The 11,445-nt window shown below is 42.7% G+C and overlaps 1 long non-coding RNA gene across 1 annotated transcript in view; it reads right to left on the reverse strand.

Annotated features, from left to right (window-relative positions):
- Nucleotides 1-3,491, reverse strand: part of LOC129533135 (uncharacterized) — a 75,842-nt gene extending 72,351 nt beyond the window's left edge. Inside the window, exon 1 of the long non-coding RNA XR_008679177.2 lies at nt 3,433-3,491. This is a non-coding gene — a long non-coding RNA (uncharacterized lncRNA). The remainder of the gene's footprint in view (nt 1-3,432) is intronic.
- Between the last annotated feature and the right edge of the window lie 7,954 nt (nt 3,492-11,445).

Consider the following 11,445-nt stretch of genomic DNA (forward strand, 5'->3'; position numbering starts at 1 on the left):
GAAAGAAACCAGTTGCCTTGAAGGGAGGAACCCAGTCATGGTATTCATCACCTGCTGACTAAAGAGCCCTTGGGCCCCGAATAGTTAGTAGTAGCACCCAGGCAGTGTTTGCCACGGGCCTTGGGTGAAGCTCAAAGATATACTGGTTTCAGATGTGACTCAGCACATTTCCAGCTATGGTGGGTATGAGGAGGGACTCCTTCTGCTTGAAAAAAGAAGGAGGAGATTTTTTTGGTGGAGACGGGGTTTCGCTGTGTTGGCTGGGCTGGTCTCCAGCTCCTAACCGCGAGTGATCCGCCAGCCTCAGCCTCCCGAGGTGCCGGGATTGCAGACGGAGTCTGGTTCACTCAGTGCTCAGTGTTGCCCAGGCTGGAGTGCAGTGGCGTGATCTCGGCTAGCTACAACCTCTACCTCCCAGCCGCCTGCCTTGGCCTCCCAAAGTGCCGAGATTGCAGCCTCTGCCCGGCCGCCACCCCATCTGGGAAGTAAGGAGCCCCTCTGCCCGGCTGCCCAGTCTGGGAAGTGAGGAGCGCCTCTTCCCAGCCGCCATCCCGTCTAGGAAGCGAGGAGCGTCTCTGCCCGGCCGCCCATCGTCTGAGATGTGGGGAGCGCCTCTGCCCTGCCGCCCCGTCTGGGATGTGAGGATTGCTTCTGCCCGGCCACGACTCCATCCAGGAGGTGAGGAGCGTCTCTGCCTGGCCGCCCCGTCTGAGAAGTGAGGAGCCCCTCTGCCCGGCAGCCACCCTGTCTGAGAAGTGACGAGCCCCTCCACCCGGCAGCCGCCCCGTCTGGGAAGTGAGGAGCATCTCCGCCCGGCCAGCCGCCCCGTCCGGGAGGGAGGTGGGGGGCAGCCCCCAACCCGGCCAGCCGCCCCGTCCGGGAGGGAGGTGGGGGGCAGCCCCCCACCCGGCCAGCCGCCCCGTCTGGGAGGGAGAAGGGGGGTGCCTCCGCCCGACCGCCACCCCGTCCAGGAGGTGGGGGGCACCTCTGCCCGACCCCCCCTGCTGGGAAGTGAGGAGCCCCTCTGCCCGGCCGCCACCCCGACTGGGAGGTGTACCCAACAGCTCATTGAGAACGGGCCATGATGATGATGGCGGTTTTGTGGAATAGAAAAGGGGGAAATGTGGGGAAAAGATAGAGAAATCAGATTGTTGCTGTGTCTGTGTAGAAAGAAGTAGACATAGGAGACTCCATTTTTGTTCTGTACTAAGAAAGATTCTTCTGCCTTGGGATGCTGTTGATCTATGACCTTGCCCCCAACCCTGTGCTCTCTGAAACATGTGCTGTGTCCACTCAGGGTTAAATGGATTAAGGGCGGTGCAAGATGTGCTTTGTTAAACAGATGCTTGAAAGCAGCATGCTCGTTAAGAGTCATCACCACTCCCTAATCTCAAGTACCCAGGGACACAAACACTGCGGAAGGCCACAGGGTCCTCTGCCTAGGAAAACCAGAGACCTTTGTTCACTTGTTTATCTGCTGACCTTCCCTCCACTATTGTCCTATGACCCTGCCAAATCCCCCTCTGCGAGAAACACCCAAGAATGATCAATAAAAAAAAAGAAAGAAAGAAAGAAAGAAAAAACAAGAAGGAAGAGTAAAGAGGACTTTGTCTTGAAGCTTGGATGCCAGCTCAACCACAATGGTATAAAGCAGCAAGTGGGCTTTTGGGGTCCCTGATTCCAAGCCTTGGCTCTTGGACATTTATGGACCTGTCCTGGGCCACAGGGAGGCCAATTTCCCTGAAGGGAGAGTCCCAGGTGTGGAAGCATTCACCATAAACTGCCTGAAGAGCCCTTGAGCCATGCGTGAACATCGGCAGTAGTCCTGCAGTACTGGCCATGGGCCTGCGGTGGTGGTGGCCACAGGGAGAGACTTTACTGCTGGTGGAAAAGTGAGAGAAGAGTGGGAAGAACTCTGACTTCTGGCTTGGGTACCAATTCAGCCACAGTAGAATAGAGCTCCAGGTAGATTCCTAAAGTTTCTGACTCTAGGTCCTGGCTCCCCAATGGCATCTCTAGATCTGCCCAGGCCCTGAGGCAGGGAGGGAACTTGCAGCTCTGAAGGGAAGGACATAAGCCTGGCTGACTTTGCTACATGCTGATTGTAGAGCCCTAGGACCTTGAGAAAATATAGGCAATAGCCAGAAAGTGGTTACTGTGGGACTTGGGCAAAACCCAGTGCTGTGTTCGCTTCAGGTCTGACCCAGCACAGTCCCAGTGGTGGTGGCCACAACTGTGCTTATGTCACTTCTTCCCCAGTTCCAGGAAGCTCAGCACACAGAGAGAGACTCCATTTGTTTGGGAAAAAGTAAGGGGAGAGAGCAAGAGTCTCTCCCTGATAATCCAGAGAATTCTTCTGGGTATTATCCAAGTCCACCAAGGCAGTACCTCTCTGAGTCTGCAAGAGCCACACCATTACCAGGCTTGGGGTATCTTCTAATACAGATACAGCTACAATGGCCAAAACTTAGATCACAACTCCCAAGTCCTTTAGAATACCTGGAAAGCCTTCCCAAGAAGGATGGGTACAAACAACCCTACGCTGTGAAGACTACAATAAATACCTAACTCTTCAATCCCCAGATACTGACAAACATCCATAAGCATCAAGACCATCCAGGAAAACATGACTTCACCAAAGGAACTAAATAAGGCACCAGTGACCAATCCTGCAGAGACAGAGATATGTGACCTTTCAACAGAGAATTCAAAATCATTGTTTTGAGGAAACTCAAAGAAATTTAAGGTAACATAGGGAATTCAGAATCATATTAGATAAATTTAACAAAGAAATTGGAACAATTAAAAAGAATCAAGCAGAAATTATAGAGTTGAAAAATGCAATTGACCTACTGAAGAATGCATCAGAACCTCTTAACAGTAGAATTGCAAGCAGAAGAAAGAACTGGTGAGCTTAAAGAGAGACCACTTGAAAATACACAAAGGAGACAAAAGAATAAAAAGCAATAAAGCAGGCCTACAAGATATAGAAAAAATAGCCTCAAAAGGGCAAATTTAGGAGTTATTGGCCTTAAAGAGGATGTGGAGAGAGATATCAGGATATAAAGTTTATTCAAAGGGATAATAACAGAGAACTTTCCAAACTGGGAAAAGATATCAACATTCAAGTATAAGAGAGTTATAAAACACCAAATAGATTTAACCCAAAGAAAACCACCTCTAGACATTCAATAATCAAATTCCCAAAGGTCAAGGATAAAGAAAGGATTCTAAAAGCAGCAAGAGAAAGGAAACAAATAACATACAATGGAGCTCCAATATGTTTGGCAGCAGACTTTTTGGTGGAAACCTTACAGGCCAGGAGGAAGTGGCATGACATATTTAAAGTGCTGAAGAAAAAAATATTTTATGCTAGAATAGTATATCCAGTGAAAATCTTCTTAAAACATGAAGGAGAAATAAAGATTTTACCAGACAAAAGCTGCAGAACTTCATCAACACCAGGTCTTTTCTACAAAAAAATGCTAGAGAGTTCTTCAGTCTGAAAGAAAACGACAAAACAAGCCTTAAAACATTCAAAAAACTATACAAACACATGGAAATTAAACAACATGCTCCTGAATTACCAGTGATTCAATGAAGAAATTAACAAGGAAATTGAAGTTTCTTGAAACAAATAATAATGGAAACACAACATACCAAAACTTATGGGATACAGTGAAAGTAGTACTAAGAGGAAAGTTTATAGTTTATAGTACTAAACTATTTAATTCAGCCAGGAACCTTTAATCTTTCATTCTCAAAGACCTAAATTCTGAATTTAATTAAAATATCAATTGTCATTCATGCTTCATCTCTATTCTACATTCACGATATGATTTAATTTGATTTCATTTCAATTTAATTTATATTTCTCTTTGGGGAAGTCCCTTTCTCTCTTTACATTTGTTTCCCCATCTGAAATGTGAAGATAATATTTATTGCATACAGTTGTGTGATATTGTGATATAATAAGAAGTATATGTTTTGGTTTTCATCCACAGTTCCTGGTTCACAGCCCCTAAAACCCTTGAAATTTCCTAAACTATTAGAGCTATGGTAGTATCTTATTGTTATAATATTTGACTTTTTTGCCCTTGGTTCCTGAAACAGCTCCAGAATGATAAAAGTGAAAGAAGCATCTTGTGTTATTCATAACAAGCCCCTTTTATCCATACATGAATTTATGTTAATGAGGTAATTTTTAGAAAGCCTCCAGATAACCACAGGATGGGGTCTGGTTGCCAAGATAACCAATCATGTGATTAGAGAGTTGGAATTTCCAGCCCCATTGCTCACCTTCAGGGAGAGGAAGGGAGCTCAGGGTTGAGTTGATCACCAATGGCCAATGATTTAATCAATCATGTTGTTGCAATGAAGCTTCCATAAAAACCCAAAGGAATGAAGTTCAGAGAGCTTCTGGGTGGTGAGTAAGAACGCAACCATGTGCTATGAGGGTGGCACACCTGGAAGCTCCATAGGGACAGGAGGTCCTGTGCTTGGGACTCTTCTGGACCTCTCCCTATGTATCTCTTCATCTGGCTGTTCATTTCTATCTTTCAATACATCCTTTGTAATAATCTGGTAATCTAGTTTTATATACTGCTTCTAGTTCAAAATTTGACTCCTAAACTGTTTTCCTGAGTTCTATAAGCTGCTTTAGCAAATGACTGAACCCAGCAGGAGGTCATGCAAACCTCTGATTTATAGCTGGTCAGCCAGAAATGCAGGTGACAAGCTGTGATTGATATCTGAAGTGGGGTCCCATCTTCACTTATGGGACTGAGCCCTTAACCTGTGTACTCTGAAAGCCATTTCCAGGTAGATAGTGTTAAAATTGGGTTAAATTGTAGAATGCCCAGTCAGTGTCTGCAGAGAACTAGGGAATTGCTTGGTGTGAAAAAGATCCATACACAATTGGTGGTCAGAAGTGAAGTGTTCTGAGTGTTAAGTGAGAGTATAAGGGAAAAAAAAAACAAAAAAACAAAAAAACGTTTTTCCCTTTTCAGTTGGTGTCAGAGAGGTGGGATTTGCTAAAATAACCTTGGCTTAGGAAATGTGGTTTGGGAACAGAAAGAATACGGGGCTGGGGGGAGAGAGAGAGAGAGAGAGAAAATGAAGAATGTTTGATCCCTGGATGGCTACCTAGTCACCTATGGTACAAAACTGCAGCTTTGCTGCAATCAGTTAAAGGTAAAAGTTGCGAATTGTATTTAGAAATGGTGGTAGAACAAACTCCTGATGAGTCAATTCTAGGAAGTAAGCATTAGTAGTAATAGTTAAAATTGTAATGCGTAGACACAGATGAAAGAAAATGATATCTGGGCTGGGCACAGTGGCTCACGCCTGTAATCCCAGCACTTTGGGAGGCCAAGGCGGGCGGATCACGAGGTCAGGAGATTGAGACCATCCTGGCTAACACGGTGAAACCCCGTCTCTACTAAAAATACAAAATAAATAAATAAATAAATAAATAAAAATAAAAATTAGCCAGGCATGGTGGCAGGCGCCTGTAGTCCCAGCTACTCAGGAGGCTGAGGCAGGAGAATGGCATGAACCTGGGAGGTGGAGCTTGCAGTGAGCCGAGATCACGCCACTGCACTCCAGCCTGGGTGACAGAGCAAGACTCCGTCTCAAAAAAAAAAACCACTTTTCTACATTTTTCTTTTTTTAGTATTCAGGTATATCCGGATGGTTACCTTGATGGAAACTGTGTTTAGATATTTAACCATTTGGATATACCTGAATTGTTAATAAATTGTTTATTTATGTCATGCTTATTCTATTACATAGGAATTTATAAAACTACATTTATATAATATGATTCTTAAATATACTAATCAAATTAGGTCAAAATTAATGAGATCCTAAACATTTTCAAAGCATTGAAGCCAGTGTAGTTAAATTTGTATTCTGAATGGCGCTATTTTGAGAGCTGAATGATAAATTTCTCTTGAATTATTATTTTACTAAAGTACTTTGGTGAGAAGAAACAAATATAGAAGGAGCAATAATAGAGAAGTTGCACATTTGAACAGTTGTCAAGTTAGAGAACCCTAAGCATTTTTAGCAGCCCTCTGGAACTCAGTCTTAAAATGACTTTTCAGATGAATGGGCATTTATTTCACCCCTCCCACCTCCTCCAAAATCTCACTCCATTATCTTCTCTTCCAATGTATCTTCAGTCCCTTTCCATGTTCTTACTTTTTCTGCATCTTGTAGACTAGTCTGATCTGATATTCCTTATCTTAATATACAACAATACTCTTCCCATGCACAAAACTCTTGCTGATGCACAAGAAGAGGACAAGGGTGTAGGTGGTAAGGCAATGTGGACGAAGACAGCAGTGACTGCAAATGTGGATACCAAACTGCATGTCCCAAGGGCAGAGGCCATGCACTGTGGCACTAATTCACCTTCCAGCTGCTTCTCACATGGCTATCGCTAGGCAGCATGCTCCAAGGTCAGTGATGGTGGGAAGATATTTAATAACAATGGATGAGTCTCACCAGCGACTCTGAATAGGCCAGCAAGAAAATAATAAAATAGGCTGGGCGCGGGCTCACGCTTGTAATCCCAGCACTTAGGGAGGCTGAGGCAGGCGGATCATGAGGTCAGAAGTTTGAGGCCAGCCTGGCCAACATAGAAACCCCGTCTCTACTAAAAATACAAAAATTAGCTGGGTGTGATGGTGGACACCTGTAATCCCAGCTACTGGAGAGGCTGAAGCAGGAGAATCGCTTGAATCCGGGAGGCCAGAGGTTGCAGTGAGCTAAGATCGCACCATTGCACTCCAGTCTGGGGAACAGAGCGAGATTCTGTCTCAAAAAGAAAAGAAAATAATAAAATAACAAATTGCACAGAGAAATTAAATATCAGCAGGGGGTTCATTTTGTGCTCTTTAAGCTCACAATCAGCTCTGGCCTTATCCTTCACAATCCTTCTGTTCCTTCATGATCTATTCTGCCTCTGCCTCTCCCGACAGAAAGAGCTGCAAGTCTGATTTCATTCTTTCATCACAAGTACACAGTTTTAGAACACGAAAATTAAAAATTTTTTAAGCAATTGCTTCCAAATGGAGCCTTTTACTGAGGACAACGTCCCGGGAAAAGGGAATTAGAATTTTTCTCATCTCTGTTCTTACATATTCAAACTCTTCGGAAGCACTCAGTGGAAACAAGCTCAGTTGAGCTTTATTTAATTGCGTACTTAGTGGTTACTAAAAAGTGTTGGTCTGAATCACTGGAATGGTTCTTTATTTTAGTTCTCACGGTTGTTTTCCACAAGACATTAACTTGATTCTCCTTCTCCCATCCTCTGTAAATCATAGCTATGGCTCACCATAAAAAGTAATTCCAATATTCAAGGTCAAGAATATGTAGTTAATGAAATTAGATATGACTGCAATTTGGGATGAAAACCTGGTCCAGAATGCTGTACATTCTTATTTTTTCTGTCACATGGTATTAAATGGATTTGTTCCATCTAATCACCAATTCTTAGAATTGAAATGTACCATCTACATCAGTGCACAGATTGGTTCAGTACAGTATCCCCTGTACCTCGTACCTACAACACAGTGTGTGCTTAGTAAATATTTGCTGAATAACTTCATCTTGTTCAATCTTGCTATCCATTGCAGAAATATTTTCAACTATGTTCCCCTAAGATGGTCCTTAATATTTTCTGCTTAAGACTTGCCAGTTCCAGGAAACCCTTTCCTTCCTCTTTCCTTGTCTCCTCCTCTCCACTCCTTCCTTCAGGAGATCCATACGCCAGACACTGTGCTAGGCTCTGGGATATTGTGAGCAAAAACACATTCCCTGTTCTCATGGAATTCATTGATTAGTAGGAGAAACAAACATTAAGTAAAGAGTCAAACAAAAAAAGTAGCACCCAGAATAGTCAAATTCATAGAGACAGAAAGTGAAATAGCGATTGCCAGGGGCTGGGGGCAGGAGGGAATGGGGAGTTATTGTTTAATGGGTATAGAGTGTCAGTATGGGATGATGAACAGGTTCTGGAGATGAATAACGGCATGGTTGTACAACAATGTGAATGTCTTTAATGCCATTAAGCTATACACTTAAAAGTGGCTAAAATGGTAAATTTTATGTTATGTATATTTTACCACATTAAAAAGAAACAAAACAAAACAAAAGTAAAGGCACAACTCTGACAAATGCTTAAGAAGGGCAGCACACAAAGGCAAAATGACCTCCTCTTGTTGGTCAGGAAGGTCTCCCGGAGGATGGGTAAACTGAGAGCTGAAGAATGAATACAAGCTGGCTTGATATAGAATTGAAGGAAGACTACCCAGGCAGAAGGACTGGCACTTTCAACAGGTGGGAAGGAGGCTGCTGTGCACCAGGGACAGAAGGGAGGTCAGTATGGTTGCCATCAGTGGAAAAGGGGACCAGGTGCAGGCTGGGGCTGGACACCAAGGAGGGGCCAGTCCCCGAAGAGGCTTGTAAACTCTGCTAAGGAACTTGATCTTTATCCTAAGAGTACTAAGGAACCATTCAGTAGTTTTAGACAAGGGGAAACAGGATCAAATGGAGGAAACACGATCAAATTTGCATCCTACTCACTGCTTAGGGGTATGTGTCTGTGTGTGTGTGTGTATTAGAAAGTTCTTCCTTCTATTGACTTATAACTGCCTTCGTTCAGCTTTCTGCCGCTAGTGTTGGTTTCTGCCTTCTTTCTTCCGGAGCTCTGCAGAAACAAGTGTCCTTTCTCTTTTCTGTGAGGGCTTTTAAAACTCCAGCTCCGTTTCAGCTTCTTACTATCCTCATGGTATCCTTCTGTACTTTTTATTTTCAATCCTCCTAATAAAATGTGGCTTCTGGAGTTGAGTACAATCCTCATCTCAGTTTTAGGAAAACAAGAAATGCTATTCTCTGGGATCTGGACCCTATACCAGAGCCGCACCCATCACAGACTGTTTCATATTAAGTTGATAGTTAATGAAACAATCCCCACCTCCAGCTTTTTTCAGACACAATGCTAATAAACAGGAGGTTTCTGCCATTCTGATTTTGCCCCTTTTAAAAAAACATAAATAAATAGAACAGCACTGGGTTTCAGCCCTAGCACTGTCACCAACTTGCTACACAATCTCCTCTTTCTTCAGGAATAAACAAGCCACCAAAAGCACGTACTCTGGCCTACTCTCCCCATGCTCTAAGTTTTGCAAGCAGTTTTTTCAGGTTAGGAGGTCTGCAGTAGTCCGGTAGGATTCCCTATTGGGAGGACCACTTCCCTGCATGCTTAAACCAGTTTCTTCATTATCAGCTTTATCAGTGATAATGTAATAGTTTTGATCCCAACTGTCTTACTTCATTATCTTATTTCTCAATTGGTTCAGCACAGAGTAATATTTATTGGGCTCTCCCAAACAATGGGATGATGACCAGTGTTCCTTTTCTAAAATTCCTTGTCTCTGGGTCTATGATTTTACATTTATCTCATTAAATGTCCTTAGGTTGGTTTTAGCCCTTTCTTTATTATAGCCTGTTCTTTATTAGGATCCATTAGCACTAATTGGTACTAAGGATAATGGTCTGGAAGAGTTAACTTATTTCCTTAATCAATTAGCTAATTCCAAGGAAGTGATTTTGGTCCTGGAATCCAACCTAGGGAAAGAATGCAGTATGCTGGAATGTGGTCACAGCATGCATTATGTCAGTGCCATATTAACAATTATATGGAAGCCCCCATTAGTAAAATGCTATTTCTTAGGCTCAAAATCAGATCTGTTCTATATTCAATTCCACTCTCTTGTAACTAATGTCACAGCAAGGTCATATGTTACTCTATTTAGCATATCCCTTAAAAAGTTTGTCCATGGTGCCTGTTGCATAACATGTGCAGAAATAATCATACAAATTGATAAGGGTTATGAGTCGAAGTTTTAATAATAATAATTTATAATAGCCAAGTGCTTTATGAGAGTCAAAGAAATCTCAGGTACAGTATCTCCCTTGGGCTTCTCAGTAGTCCTAGGCAGTAGGCTGGGTGAGAATTGTCTTCACCTTACGGATGAGGAGAGGAGTTCAATAACATGTCCCAAATCACAAAATGTTTTTAGTAGTAGAGTCAGAACCAGAACACAGGCCTGCAAAGACTGTCCAAAATTTGCCTCTAAACCTGATAACTACTCCAATTGTATATTACTTTCCACCTTGAATTGATTCTTACTAATGACCCTGATGTAGGCATGAAGATCACACTTATTTATCACTAGACTCAGTGCTCTATGTAAATTATTCTTCATGTGACTCTCTGGAGTTTATATAACAAGGTGCCTATTGTTTGCATTAGAGCCCAAGTTCCTCAGGACAGTGCCTAAGACCACAGGTGTTGAAAACAGACTTTCTGGGTTTGAATCCTGGCTCTGCATATTACTGAGTGTCTTTGGGCAAGATACTTAATATACCTGCCTTGTTTTGGGTTCTCCTGAGAACTTGGGTAAAGATGGTTTACTTCAAAGGTGATCCTGGGAAGCAGAAATGAGAAAAGTGAGACTTGGAAGGAAGAGAAGCCAATAGAGAGCATACAAATTATCTGGCTACCACTGGGGGCAACTGAGACTCAATTGTGTGGGGACCTTCTAAGGAACTATGCATAGATTGCATCTCAGAAGCTGTCTCAGCCGTGATTCTTGCCTTCACTGGTTGAGAGTCCTCTCTGGTCATTAGCTCCCCGACACTTCCAGATTGTCAAGTGGTTGAGAAGCTTCCTGAGACTTCAAAGCTTCCCGAGGCAGCAAAGCAGAGCAATGCTGATGTCTTTAACCAATTAGCTAACTCCATGGAAGTGACTTTGGCCCTGCAACCCATCCTATGCAAAGAATAAAGTGTGCCAGAATGTTGCCATAGCATGCATTATCTCAATACTGTATAAACAATTATAGGGAAGCCCCCATTAGTAAAATGCTAATGAATTGATGTGGGACCTGGGCAACATGCGTGGAACTGTATAACCAAAATGGACTGATATCAGGTGTAGCAGAGCATGTAGCATGGTGCTCCAAAAGCGTCTGCTACAGTCCTTAAGCCATGGTTATTGCATCTGTGACAAGGGATTGCAATACACCTTCTCATAGAGTGATAACGATGATTAAATGATAATATACCGTTCCTAGGACATTTAATATGCTTGATCAATATTAGTGTTGATGAGGATGACAATGATGATGGGGATGAGTTATTCATCTTTTATTAAATCCCTAGTAGTTCCAACTGAAATTAAGATCAACAGGCAGGTCATATTTTTCCTGTTTCTATGTGACTGTATTATTGGTCAGATCTCTAATCTGGAGTTATTTGTCTAGAACCAGCTATTGAATATATCGTTGCATTAAACATAATTTATAGTTTGTGCTTTTAAGTTAAATAACCACTAAAAAGACAAAAATAGCAAGTGATAATCCTGTACATCTG

The sequence above is a fragment of the Gorilla gorilla genome, chromosome 3, assembly GCF_029281585.2.
Source record: "Gorilla gorilla gorilla isolate KB3781 chromosome 3, NHGRI_mGorGor1-v2.1_pri, whole genome shotgun sequence".
In the NCBI taxonomy this organism is placed as follows: Eukaryota; Metazoa; Chordata; class Mammalia; order Primates; family Hominidae; genus Gorilla; species Gorilla gorilla.